Source organism: Lactuca serriola, chromosome 4, assembly GCF_051521515.1.
Source record: "Lactuca serriola cultivar US96UC23 chromosome 4, Lser_US96UC23_V15, whole genome shotgun sequence".
NCBI lineage: Eukaryota > Viridiplantae > Streptophyta > Magnoliopsida > Asterales > Asteraceae > Lactuca > Lactuca serriola.
Window position 1 is genome coordinate 323,996,793 of NC_136411.1, and position 14,647 is coordinate 324,011,439.

A 14,647-nucleotide genomic window follows, 5' to 3' on the forward strand; every position below is an offset into this window, starting at 1 on the left:
ACGGGGTCTAAAGACCTTGCATTGCGAAGCCGAACACTCTCATTCATCACACACGAAAACACTCTCAATCATTTTCACTTTATCTTCCTGTATGTGAAATCTCTCCAAGTACGTCAAATCTCTCCCAAATCTCTCTAAGTATGTGAAATCTCTCCCACATATCTCTTTGTATGTGAAATCTCTCCAAGTATGTCAAATCTCTCCCAAATCTCTCTAAGTATGTGAAATCTCTCTCACATATCTCTTTGTATGTGAAATCTCTCCAAGTATGTCAAATCTCTCCCAAATCTCTCTAAGTATGTGAAATCTCTCTCACATATCTCTTTGTATGTGAAATCTCTCCAAGAATGTCAAATCTCTCCCAAATCTCTCTAAGTATGTGAAATCTCTCTCACATATCTCTTTGTATGTGAAATCTCTCCAAGAATGTCAAATCTCTCCCAAATCTCTCCAAGTATGTGAAATCTCTCTCACGTATCTCTTCGTATGCGAAATATCTCCAAGTACGTCAAATCTCTCCCAAATCTTTCTAAGTATGTGAAATCTCTCCCACATATCTCTTTGTATGTGAAATCTCTCCAAGTATGTCAAATCTCTTCCAAATCTCTCTAAGTATGTGAAATCTCTCTCACATATCTCTTTGTATGTGAAATCTCTCCAAGAATGTCAAATCTCTCCCAAATCTCTCCAAGTATGTGAAATCTCTCTCACGTATCTCTTCGTATGCGAAATCTCTCCAAGTACGTCAAATCTCTCCCAAATCTCTCTAAGTATGTGAAATCTCTCTCACGTATCTCTTCGTATGCGAAATCTCTCTAAGTACGTCAAATCTCTCCCAAATCTCTCTGAGAACGAGGAATCTCTCTCAAATCTCTCTCGAAATCTCTCCCAACTTTCTATAATCACTCGGGGCATCTCGACCCTCGAATTTGGCGAAAATAGCCCAAGAACGGAAGTCTACGCGAAAAACGGACTGAAGGGAACGAACCCTCCGAACCGAAAGTACTGTTCATGAGCCGAACCGAAAGTACTGTTCATCCGAACCGAACCCGGCCATGTAAGAGATCCGAACCGAACCCTACTAAGAAGAAAGGTCCGAACCGAACCTCACATGGAAGGAAGGTCCGAACCGAAGTTACTGTTCACTACTGTTCACAACAGTAGCTTCGGTTCTAGCCACCCTTCGGACCGAACCTTACCTTCGCGTCGGATAGCTGCCTCGGACCGAACCCGCCTTCCGCTTCTCGCCTTCGCTTCGGACTGCATCGCTTCGGACCGAGCCGTCGCCTCGCGCTTTCGCCTCCCCGCCTCAGCCTACCGCGTCCGAGCCGAGCCAACCTTCGCGCCTTCGCTTCCGGATTCAGCCTCCGCGTCCGAACCGAGCCCAGCTAACCGAGCCTCGGCCGGGATCCGAAGAAACTCGCTGGAAATTGCATTTTTCGCCCCGGTTTTGCATATTTTTGCGTTTTAAACCCATTTTTAATTATTTTGACATGGGATTTTCACCCAAAACTTTATTTTTAATTATAGGACCCCTAAATTAATGATTTGATCACATTTTAAGGGTAAAATTTTATTTAAAACGGAGTTGGTAAAGTACAAAAAGAAGAAGTGTTGACCTTACCCTAGTTATGACGCAAGCAACCCCCATGTCCACTCCATGACAACCCACACTCCTCCCCACCATACCTTGTACTTTCTACCTCCCTCACAAGCCACCTCCCATGCTTTGAGAGCTGGATATTCACCCTCTCTCCCCATTTTTCTCTCATTTGCTCTCACTTTCACAAGAAGATCAAACTCCTTCTCTCTCACTCTCTCTCTAGAAATCCAAGATTCAAGGGCTGATCTTGAGAGTTTCCTCCACCTTTGGTAAGCATAATCCATTTCCTTTATGATTATCTTAGTTATTTCCACTCAAATCATGGATATCTTACGCAAACTCCATTATATTTGTGTTAGAGCTTCGAATCTTCAAGCGATCCTTCTAGTGTTCTTGGATTGAACACTTCTTTTCTTCAACAGTTATCTACTGAAATCACACAAGGTGAGTTCATACCCTTACATTTTCATGTTTTCTTAAGTTTTTAGGGGGGGAATACAAGTTAAAACACCAAGAACATAACTAAAACTTTCTAACAGCTTTCATCAGAAAAGTTGGACTCCATTCACAGACTGTTTTGGACACCTTAAACATTTTAGTTTTCAAAACTGTTTTAGGTGCATGTAGTTCCACTTCTTAGCTTTAAAACGACTACTTGCACATCTCCATACGATTTTTCTACAATTTATGGTGATTTTTACAAAACTGCCTATCATTTCAAACACCAAACCGGACCAGTCTGTGATTATGGACTTTTTCACCTAAGTTTCAGGTCATTGAAAATCATGGTAAAAATTATGAGTAAACTAGACACATTTTGGGAACTCCCATAATTTACGGATTTAGTTTTCGACTTCGTATGATTTTTCTATAAAGTTTCAAAAACAGTGTAGAAAGGCTGAAAATTTGTTAACAGCTTGTAATTTTTATTACACTTTGTATTGTGTTGAGCAAGGTGTATATTGTTAAGTTCTAAGCATTGAATGTGATATGTTGTAAATTTTATCATCTTAAACTGAAAATAAGTCACTCATGATAAGATTATTCATTCATTTAGAACACGTATACATACACATAAACTATAATACACATAGTTTATTGGATTTTAAAATCCTAACACCTTTTCATAAAAGAGTTCTTATATATTACAAACGTTTTGGATAAAACTATAATAAGTATAGTTTTCAATACATTACCTAACACACACGTACGAGAAGGGTACATTCATACAGAAAGGTTTTACACTCCCGCATACAACTAGTAAACTTGTTAACTTAAATTGTGAGACACTCTCTTTCCGTACGTCCGAGTGCGGAATATAAAATCCTGTACGTTATAATCAGAGTCTCCCGGAGGGAGAACGTGATAGTTATATATAGATCTATATTGGGTTTGACACCCCACACCTTGCTGCTAGCTACAGTTGGACCTGCAGGTCTACGGGTGATAATCGTCATTTCAGTTAATCGACGCCTGAGAAACGTCGTGGCAGGTTCATTAGTCTTAAGTATGATTATAGCGGCTCACATAAGGATATAACAATACATAAAGTTTACGGGATTTTTTTTTATAAAACTTAAACGAGTTTTATGACGATTTTGAAATCACTTTTATCTCAATAAGTACGGGCATTACTGCACGTTTTCGGTTTCGATATTTACGACTACACATCATGTGATACCACGTTTATAATTTTAAGTATGGACAATACTTGTTACTTTCTTGGTCCTAAGATTTAGGACTACACGCACAGAAAATATTAACAAATTTAAGAAATTTCGAGAGTTTCACTAATATCATATGCGTTTAAATTGAAATAAACATGCATTATTTTCTGTAAATAAGGAAGACTTCTCATACATTACAGTTTTCGGATAGAAAACTACATTATTCACTTTAAGAAAAATATCGGATTTTTCTGGAACAACTAGGCCATTATTTGACGAGCTTTTTCATAAAGTTATCCAAATACTTATGAACTCACCAACCATTATGTTGACACTTTTCAAACTGCTTGTATTCTCAGGAAATCGCTAAGCAGGTAACAAAATACTTTTGAGGATGGGACGTTAAGGCGTCAAACTTATCTTATTTTGTCAACATATTGTAATTGAATTTGAAACATGTAATACATACAATGATGTAACTTTTTCAATTATATATATATGTTGGTTGTGTTTACTTTCATCACTATTACCATTGTTGTTATGATACTACACATGAAGTCCTCCATCCCTGGACGTTTCCGCCATCCTTGGTTCAGGGGTGTGACAACAACTGACTAGAGTTCCAGACGCCCTACAAGCGTCTATAATGTGACATTTGTCACCCGTTGGCCTGGTAGGCCAGGACTGTAGCTAGCAGTCTGGGTGCGGGGTTGTTAATCCCGTATAGATCTATACAAACAATGTCTGCTCTCCCTATAGGAGATTCTGGTTACCAACTAGATGACGGAGAAGGCTGTCCTGAAGATGCATCCCAAATAGTGGGTAGAGACTTCCAAACAGTGGGTAGTGTGTTTCTAATGTAAGTGTAGACTAGAGGTAGAGACTCTTAACTGAACTGACCAGAGAATTCCTGTATGTCCATACTGATATACATAATATATAACTAATAAATCAAACGACCTTCGGATGGCCATCTGATCCCACCAGACCACATCTCAACGAAGAAAAGGAAATAGGGCGGACGAGCCTTCCTAAGTATTTCAATCATTACTTATACGTACCTATATAAGCACAGACATACATCTAACTACGACTGAGTGTGTATCAAGTAGAAGTGATTCTTGTGAAGTAGGAGTGTCTAACAAGTGAAGTAGGAGCGGTCGCAAGTGAAGTAGGAGTGTCGAACAAGTATAAGCGTATCACTAAGTAGAGACGACAATAAGTGAAGTAAGAGCGTCTATCAGGTATAAGCGACTACAAGTATAAGTGAAATAAAGACAATAACAGGTATATGCGTTTCAAGAAGTGAAAGCGTTTCCAAGTGGGAGTATAAAATAAGTATAAGCGAAGCAGCAGTAACTAACAAGTAAAAGTATACGTTGTGAAAGAGAACTTTGTTTAAAATCTTGTAAAACCTTTATAAACCAGTTTAAAGTGAGTTTTAAATAAAGCAGTATAAATAAGAGTCTTGAAACAAACGAAAAACCTTTTTGAAAACCATTATAGTGTCCTACTCGGTAAAACAGTATACAGTGTGGTAAAATCTTGTGCATGCGGGTTATCAATCACATGTGATTGATATGCTAACTGGCATGTTTAACTTGTATTCCCCCCCCCCCCCATTAAAACATGTGAAAACATTTAAAAGGTTCATTCAGGGGTATGAACTCACCTGGCGTAAGTGGATCCGACGAAGGTGCCGGTTGGGCGTTCGGTGTCACGTAAGGACTCGAACACACACAATGACCTATTTAACATATGATAACATATGTTCACATACAATTAGTATATTTAATACTAATTAAACAAGTATACGCGCTCAAAGGAGCGGAAAATAGTTTGGTTAAGTGTTTGGGGTGTCCCGGGTAGCGTCTAAAGGTGTGTATGGCTTAGGAATGGAGTTTACTCTCCGAGAGTAAACTCCCAACACCATGTTTATGACCCAGGGACTACTCACCATGAGTTTACGACTGTAAACTCATAGTGAGGGGTTCTAGTGTGTTTTAAGGCTTCTAACTTGTTCATGGAATTATTCTAGGTCCAAAACTATATAGTATGAGTGAGTTTAAGGTCTTTAAGGGCATTAAAATGGAGTTTACGGCCCAGGGACAACTCCTAAGGGAGTTTACAGCCGTAAACTCCTTTTAATCCTCCAAATCCTTATGTTTAAATGATCTAAACCCAAGAGGATAAGCCCCTAATTTATGTATGAAGTCCAAGGGTGTTTTGGAGGTGTTTTTGGGGCTTTTTGTAAGGTTTAGAGGTGTTTACGGTCTTGGCATATGCCTAGGCCGTAAACTCCATTTTACACCCTAAATCCTTGTGATTTAATGTTTAAACACTCCTAGGCTAATCCCTTAATTTATTTCCAAGCCTTTAGGGACATTTTGGGGTCATTTTGGCCTCATTTAAGGTGTTTACGGCCTAAGGAGGAGCTTAGGCCATAAACTCCTCTTCCATAGCTTCTAAGTCCGATTTTTGGGCTATAAACACAAATCATAATGTTTAGAATAAGCTAGGGTAAGCGGACTTAGAATTTGGAAGCGTTTGGTTGCGGATTCGGGGCGGAAACGAGTCTAGAGAGAGAGTATAGACAGAGAGGGTAAAAGGTCTCCAAATGGAGTTTACTCCCCTTTATATATGGGTGGGAGTTGGAGCTCAGTGGAATTCTACCCAATACTGCCGTTAAACGGGGCTTTTGGTCACGCCCGATTTAGTGGTCGTAATAATAAAAACTAACTTTTCCAATTAAATGGAAATATGTATTATGTGTTTTTATTTCCTTTTATCACGACTTAACGGCATATTAAATGTAAACAAATGGAATGTTTATTAAATTGACGACCTCTAATTAACGGAACTTTTATAAACTGGAATATTCCGTTAACGGTAACGGGGAAATGTAACGGAACAACTTGGGTTGTCACAATACCAATAAATCCAGCAACACCATCTAAAGCTTTGAGTGATAATAAAGGAGGAATTAGACCTTACCGGATAAAGTTCACTTTCTAATCAGTAGAAATTGTCTTCCTTTATGCTCTTAGGGTTATACTTTAATCACTATTAACTGTATCTTGAATACAAACACCAACAAGTTACATGTATCTAGAATATTCTAAAAGGGCATTTAGATTGTGCAAACCCACCAAGAATAAGTTATTTTATTCTTCTGAAGGTTGAGTCTGCAGAAAACAAGATTCTAGTGACAAAGCAAGTGGGAGGAACACGGAACTTGAAAATGATCAAGAACCATAGCCTAATATAGCAATTGTTGGCACTAGTTTCAACAAGGAGTTGTTGAACATGAATAATAGCTATTCACAAACACAAACTGTTTGCATTAATGGTATAAATCATCATTCACTTGAGAAATGTGGAATCTCTCATTGATGAGTTCTTCTTAATTGTTTATGATAAATCCATCAACTACCAAGATGCTATATCAAATATTGAATTTGATAAATGACTTAGAGTCATGAGCATTGAGATGTAACTCATGTATAATAATCAAGTATGGTCATGATTAATCTTCCTCTCTATAGCTAGGTTAGAAGGAGTAAGAGATTCTTTTGGAAAGAAATATACATGGATATCATACACACTTAGAAAGGTTTGTCAAAAAAAGATTTCATCATACTCGTGCCATTGACTATGGTCCTTATCATATTCATGACATAGAATATGATCAAACCTTTTCACAAGTAGGCATGATTAGATCAATAAGGATACTATTTACTCTAAATTCATATTCTTAATATGAGATATAACAAATAGATTTCAAGAAAGACCGCTTTTCTTAATAGACATCTACTAGAAGATATCTATATAGCTTAGCTTGGAGGTTTTCTTAAGCCATGTTATCCTAACCAAATATGTAAGTCTTAAGATCCACTTGTGGTTATAAAGTAAACATCTCAAGGTTGGAATAGTCATTTTAATATAAAGAAACAAGGTATGCTTTTATATCAAAATGAAAAAACACATGTGTTTACTAAGAACTAGTAGGAGTATAGTGATATTCCTAATCTTGTATGAATGATACATACTTAATCATTTGAAATAACATTCTGACTATGCAAGGTCGTTTCACCTTGACTCGGAAAGTATTTCTAAAATGAAAGACTTAGGAATGACAAGATACATTCGTGGAATGTAAAATCTATAGAGATAGATAAATATGAATGTTGAATGTTTTAAACTCTTTTGCATGAATTAACAATATCTTGAAAGAGGTCAAGATACAAGATTCCTTTGAAGAATTCTTGGCATTGTCACATGACACCTTTTGGATTCTGTCTCAAAAGGACCTAGCACATAGGTTTGAGCTAGATAAAATGATTTATATTCTATTTTCTTGGCAAATGAATCCATCATTTATGTCATATTTTGAGATACAAATTTAATACATGGTTAAGTCACTGGATGACTATGAGAACATTCTAAGAGTAATTAAGAAGAACTAAGAGAATGTATATGAGATAATTAGTTTAGAATAAAATATTAATGTGAAGAGCTACATATGATTCTGAGTTTTAAATGAATATAAATAATTATGAATTACAATTGGATTATGACTTTATTGTGGAATGAAGAGTAAGTTTAGTTGGAACGAGGTCCAAGCAAAAGATAATGACACAATCTACTAAAAATAAGAATACACTATTTTAGAAGTTGAATTCAAATATGGTTTGATGAATAAGTTCATTCAAAAAATGTGTAGATTTCTTCCATTCAAGGATCACATAGAAATCTTTGTGATTCTGAGAGTATACTTAATCAAGCTAAGAGACTCTATGTCACGAAAGAACACCATTGATATACTCTAAGATATTTAACTATACCTAGAGTAAAGTAAAACATGGAGATGATAGTATTCGTGGAATTCACACAAATTAAATTTAGTCAAACCCATTAATAAAATCTTTCCTTTTAAGATACGTATGAGTGGTCGCACTTCACCTATATGACTTTATGATTCTAGAAATGGTATTTTGATTTGGATTTAGTATTTGGATATTGAAACATTATAACAACAACTACAACATAATGTTTTTTTGATGTATTGGGATATGATCATCACATTAATACTTGTTGTGTTCTATATTAACATATTTAGTCGATGAATAATCTTATTATTCTAAAAGGTCATAGTCATATATAATTGTGGGAACATTTATGAAGTAAGACTAATATGAATTGGATTGATTGACTCTCACTAGATGAAAGTAGACAAGTGGTTGTAAGCAAGTTTCATAGGTACTTGTCAGGGAACTAGTACTGAATGGACCCACATCAAGATCAACTCATAGATCACAGTTATGAGTGATACTTGATTAAAAGCTACTATCTTTGTATCCTTTAACACCTAAGATACATAGTGGGACTTATGTGTAGGGAGTATTGTGCTTTGATATGGTCAAATGTTGATCCTTAACCGGGCAGTTATAAAATCCATTTTCGGGTATGGTGTAAACTATGCAAGAGGCTTATGTAGTCAAGATGGGATTTATTCCTCTTATGTGTTGAGAGTTAGACATCTAACATACATTACCCAAAGTTGAATTACAAATGAGATTGATTTTGATCCAAGGTTCGTGTTTAACAGAATGTCTGTAACAAAGGTATGATTGATAAACTTACCTTAATACATCAATTCAAGCTTTGAGCTTTTGGGAATTTGATGTTGATGAATGGCATTCTTCGTCATGTGTTATTAGGGGAAATGAAATGTTGATAGAAGTTCATCACTATTTATATCAATCTATGATGAGTCTTGTGCAAGTAGGAGATTGAAAGAACTTGTATGCCCAAGAGTCATTATAGAATGATATTGATAATACCATATGATCCTATAGGGTCACACCTTATAGCAAGTTACCAGTAATCGATTATTTGTTAGTATAATCTGATTATTAATAAATATATTAACACTTGTATTTATTTGTATAATTATTATTTCACGAAAATAATATTTTACCAATTGGGAATTTATTATTTATGGAAATCATATTTATTGTAGAAATAACAACTTATGAGCTATATCATAATGTATGATTATTTATAAGTTAAATTTATCTCATTAAACTAGTTAGAGTTTATTTGTAAATAAATATGATTTATATAAATAAGATAATTAAAGATAACTAGTAATATGTTTTATACATATACATTAGAAATCAATTATATGTAACTCATGGCCATTTATATATACATTGGATTTATATATGTGTATGTATGTGTATGTGTGTGTGTGTATATATATATATATATATATATACACACACACACACACTTAACAAGCTATATAAAGTAAAAGTTAAAGATGGGAAAAGCATGGGTTGGCTTTTCAATTGTTGAATTAATATCCCTTACTCATAAGAGATGGTCTCTTACTTTAACTTTCATTATAGATGTAAGAGAAGACCATGATTTACTTTATGAATAGCTTTTGACTTTACTTTATACATACTTGCATGTATAAAAGAAAGCTTCTAGACAAGAGTGTTAGCTAGTTTTTAATTGCAAAAAAATTCTCTTCTTTTTCCTTTAGAATTTCGGAGAATGAGAAGGGCTCCTCCCTTTTCATCTTTTTCCTTTTTGGTGCAAGTTCTTGGTAGATTAAGTTGTTTCTCTTTAAGCACGTATTTGGTATAATTCTTAAAGTTAACAATAACTTAATCCAATAGAAGACTAGCATGTAGTAGTGGTTCTACTCTTGCTTTGGTGGATACTCCTAGAGAGCTCTTGTTTTAGAGTTTCATGCCATCTTTATCAACTTCCAACCTCCTATGAGGATCAAACTCTTAAAAGGTTGTTATGCTTTCTCGTCTATGGTTGTTTTATTCTTTCTAAGTCTTGAAAAATGATCCTTTAGTAGGAATAAAACTAGTTTTAATTTTGTTTAAATATTAAGTTTTTCGTCGCATTGTTTATTTTTTTGAAACAATTTTTGAATAAAAACCCAATAGAAGGCATCAATGTCTGCCCACTAAGTTATGTATCCTGTTATATAGGATGTTGTTATGTTGTAGTTATCTGTTAGATCTGTATGATTATTTATTGTTGGTTATATGTTTATCTATTGCATATATCGACATAGTGTAGTTGGTTTGAGGCAATACTACTCTGTACGGAGGCCAACAAACCTTGGAGCAATCAAGACATAAGTTATGGGCTAGGTGGGCAATCCAGACTTATGTTGTAGGCTCAGGAGTAATCCAGACATGAGCTGTGGGGTAGGTGGGCAATCTACACTCATGTTGTGGGCTCAGGGGTAACCAACCCGATGGTTGTGGACCAAGTATGCATGTTGTTATATGTTTGTGTGGTGGCATTTTTAGGGAACTCACTAAGCTTTGGCTTACATTTTGATTTTTATACTTTTATGTTTCCTCCACTTTGCAGATTGTTGATATTCTTACGAAGCCATTGACTGCTCCTCGATTTCATTCTTTGTTTGACAAACTCTTAATGCTTACTGTTGTTGAATTGTGATTTTCAGGGGGGATGTTACCCTAATAAGATTATGGGATTTGTTTTTTATTGGGTCTTATGTTGGCCCATTAGCTTGAAAACACTAATTAGCTAGTCTATATATTCTGTCTTTTCCTTTGATTGTATCTTGTACTTCTTATTTGATAATAATATAATACCATAGTCATTTTATGTCTTGATAGTTTGCACTAACACTTTAAGAGAAAAAAACTAGAGAGAATATGGAGATGGCAAGCCACAAATTTCGTGGTTTTTGGCTTGTGAAAGAAGGGAGCAAACTAGTTATTTTAAGTCTTTACTTTAAACCTTTATCCCATGGCTCTTAGCACTTTAAGACCCATGCTTTATTAAATTAACTAGCATGCTTTCTAAGAGCATGATGTGTTGAATAAATTAATCAAAAACAAATATTCTTTCTTCTTTTATGGTCTCCTTGATTATTTTATAAAAAGAAGAAACTAGTTTTTATATAAAAACTCTTCTAGTATTTATAACTTATAAAACATATAAATCCATGTAAGACAAAAAAAAATCTATTTTGGTCCAAAAAGATGTACATGAAATAATAAATCATACCTTGTGATATATTATGGTATATTTTGATACTTAACATTAAAAATTAATATTTCCATGAAATAATTTACAATCGATTACAAGCTATATTATATATATATATATATATATATATATATATATATATATATATATATATATATATATATATATGAAAAAACTGCAAAAATGGTCCCCATGGTTTGCATTTTTTTAGGTTTAGTCCAGACCTCGACTTTTTTTGATTTCATGGTCCTTTTGATGTAGTATGTTTGCTGTTTTGATCCCTGGGTAAACTGAAATGATTGTAAAGCCTTTATGATATTATGATTTTTCTATTTAATTTAAATGAAAAAAATTATTAAATTGGACCTACATTTCTCTCTCTCTCTCTCTCTCTCTCTCTCTCTCTCGCTCAAACACACACATACACACACAACCATTCAAGAAAAAATCAAACTACAAACAAGATATGAGAAAAATAAATCGGATCTCTGGAACACACACTAACTCTCTCATTGTTGTTTATAGTCTTTGTATATTTGTATAAACTACTAGAGGTCAGATCTTTTATCAGAGGCTCCGACATGAAAAAGTATCCAAATATAGCTCCTACATCAGAGCAATAACTACATAGCAACAACAAAAACATCACTCAAAGAATAACCACTTCTTCTAATTCTTCTCTAACACATCCTTCGGCTCCTAATTGGATCGGTTTACAAAGAAACCCTTGGCAGTTCGTCTTCTTATTCTACTTCAAGCAGATCATCATCGTGCAGTGACAATGGAAGCTCTAATAATCGATTGCGAAGGAGTTATTCTCGAATTCGAAGACCTACACTTCTAGGCTTATAATTTAACTTATGCTCACTTCAATGTCCATTTCCCTCTCTTATCTAAGCCTCTCAATTGGGATATTGAATTCTATGACATCCTTTAGAACCAAATCGATGTGGTAAACCTAAAATACGCCGGTTATCTCCCTCACCATCCCCTTTGTTTTTTTGTTCGTTATGCTAATTGATAAATTTTGATTGTAATAAGAATAACATGATCTCCATTAACTATCACCTTCGCAACACTCTTTGACACGCCTTGTGAAAGTGACATCGTTGGGCAGAATTAATTGACACTCATCAAGTGTAATCGTTCAATAATTGTAAATGAAATGTAAATTTCTAACCTATTAAAACTCAACTACTTATTTTGGTGTTTATAGGATTAGAACACTGAAACCTATGAGGATCAAATTAAATTTGAAAGTGTAATAAGTAACCTTTTGTTATGATGTTTATGTATGTATATATGATTGTTTTTTGTGTATAATTTGTTTAATCTTTCCGATGAGATGTATGTATGATTGTTTTTTTGTGTATAATTTTTTTAATCTTTTCATCAAGAAGGTAGAAATTGGGGGTCGGTAAGAGCAACACGAAGAAGGTAGGTTTCGTTTTTGGAGGATTAGGTGGTGACAAGTGTTGATTTCCTTGAGATCCGATTTTGCAATGGATGTGGATTTCCTTCTTTCTCCTTCTGGTTCTCAAGTTGTAGGTTGAGGTGGTGATAATTGTGGCTAATGAAAAGTCTCTTAGGGACTGATGATGGGTCTATGACGGCGAAATGAAGACCATGGGAAGAGATGGTCATGGTCACATAAGCTGTTTGTTGGTGTGGATTCAGTTGGTGAAGAAGGAAGCTTGGGTTCAACATTCTTGGTGTATGGATGATGGTGGTTAAAAGGAATATGATGAAGGCTTAAGATCTCAGAGAGAGAGAGAGAGAGAGATAGAGGCTCTTTATTTCTTAGTTAGTAAAATTAAAACAGATAAATATATACTAAAGTAAAACAAATAAAAAATAAGTTAATGAGGGGCATTACAGTCATTTCAGTTTACCGAGGGACCATAAACGCAAAGAGACTAGCCCAAAACGACCATGAAGCCAAAAAAAAAGTCGAGGTTTGTACTAAACCTCAGAAAAAAATGGATACCATGGGACCATTTTTGTAGTTTTCTCTCTCTCTCTCTCTCTCTCTATCTCTCTTTCTCCCTCTCTCTCTCTCTCTCTCTCTCTCTATATATATATATATATATATATATATATATATATATATGTAGAGGTTCATTTGAGACCACCTATATTTTGTAAGACATGAGGATCAAATCTTAGCCTTTGATCAAAACTGATATTGTGGCTAAAAAATAACCCAGATTAAGGTGCCTAATTAAGTTCTTAGGGGCAGTTTTGTCAATGTTCTAATCATAATAACTAGCCATGCTTTATCTCTTATTCATCATTTAATGTAACAAGATGTCGTCCCGTTCATCTGATGATTTTCTCAATCGCAACCAAATCGATCAAATCCTCCACAGAAAGTTATCTCTTTCACATTTTGAAATCGCAACTAAAAGTATGATATTCAAGAACTTCAAGTTTCTATTGTTAGTCTATTCAATGATTTTCATTTGTTCATCATCATTAACAAATCGATCATCAATTAATATCGATTTCCAAAAATTTTCTAGCTTTGATTGTTTTACAATCAAATATGTGATTTCAGCAATTCATCATCACCTTAGATGTATTCTCAATTAGAGGCTTTGATTTCAGTTATTAATAATTTGTTTCAAGATGTATTTTTTTCCTGCGCATTCGAGCACATATTACGTAAAGAAAAGCAAGGAACAATAATGAATATTACGTAAAGAAAAGCAATCAACAACAATGAATCTTTGAGCTAATGTGCATTCTTTATATAAATTAATGAGGTATATACAAAAAATTATTATTATTGAGCGAATTCTATTAAACTAAAAATGCATTGTACCTGTTTGATGAAAGTCCTAAATGAATATCGAGTCTGATGTATCACTCCCTCCTTCCTATGACTTAAGTCCTCTTTAAGAATATGTGTATATTTACAAAATATGAGTCATAATTGGTGAAAAATGATATAATGTTTGCTTCTCATATTAGTTTCACTACAAGTTTGTTTAAATATGATTTTTTTTTCAAACACAAAACGTTGGAGATTTATTTTAGCATAGTTTTGTTTAAAACTTGATAGAGTTGTATATTATTATGATTAAAATAATATTAAGTTTTATGTTTTATTTGAAGTATCATGATGTATATTTATGCTTGTTTGAAAGATTTGGAAGATTAGTGCTTGCATTGTAAGGAAATATTTGAACATGTTGATGCTTGGAGCTTGGAACATGTTTTATCATTGGTTTGCCTCTAAATGATTAAATCATATTCTTGTTGATATAAATGTTATTCTTTTTCCATCATATTTAGACAAGTACACTAAATGGTGCATATA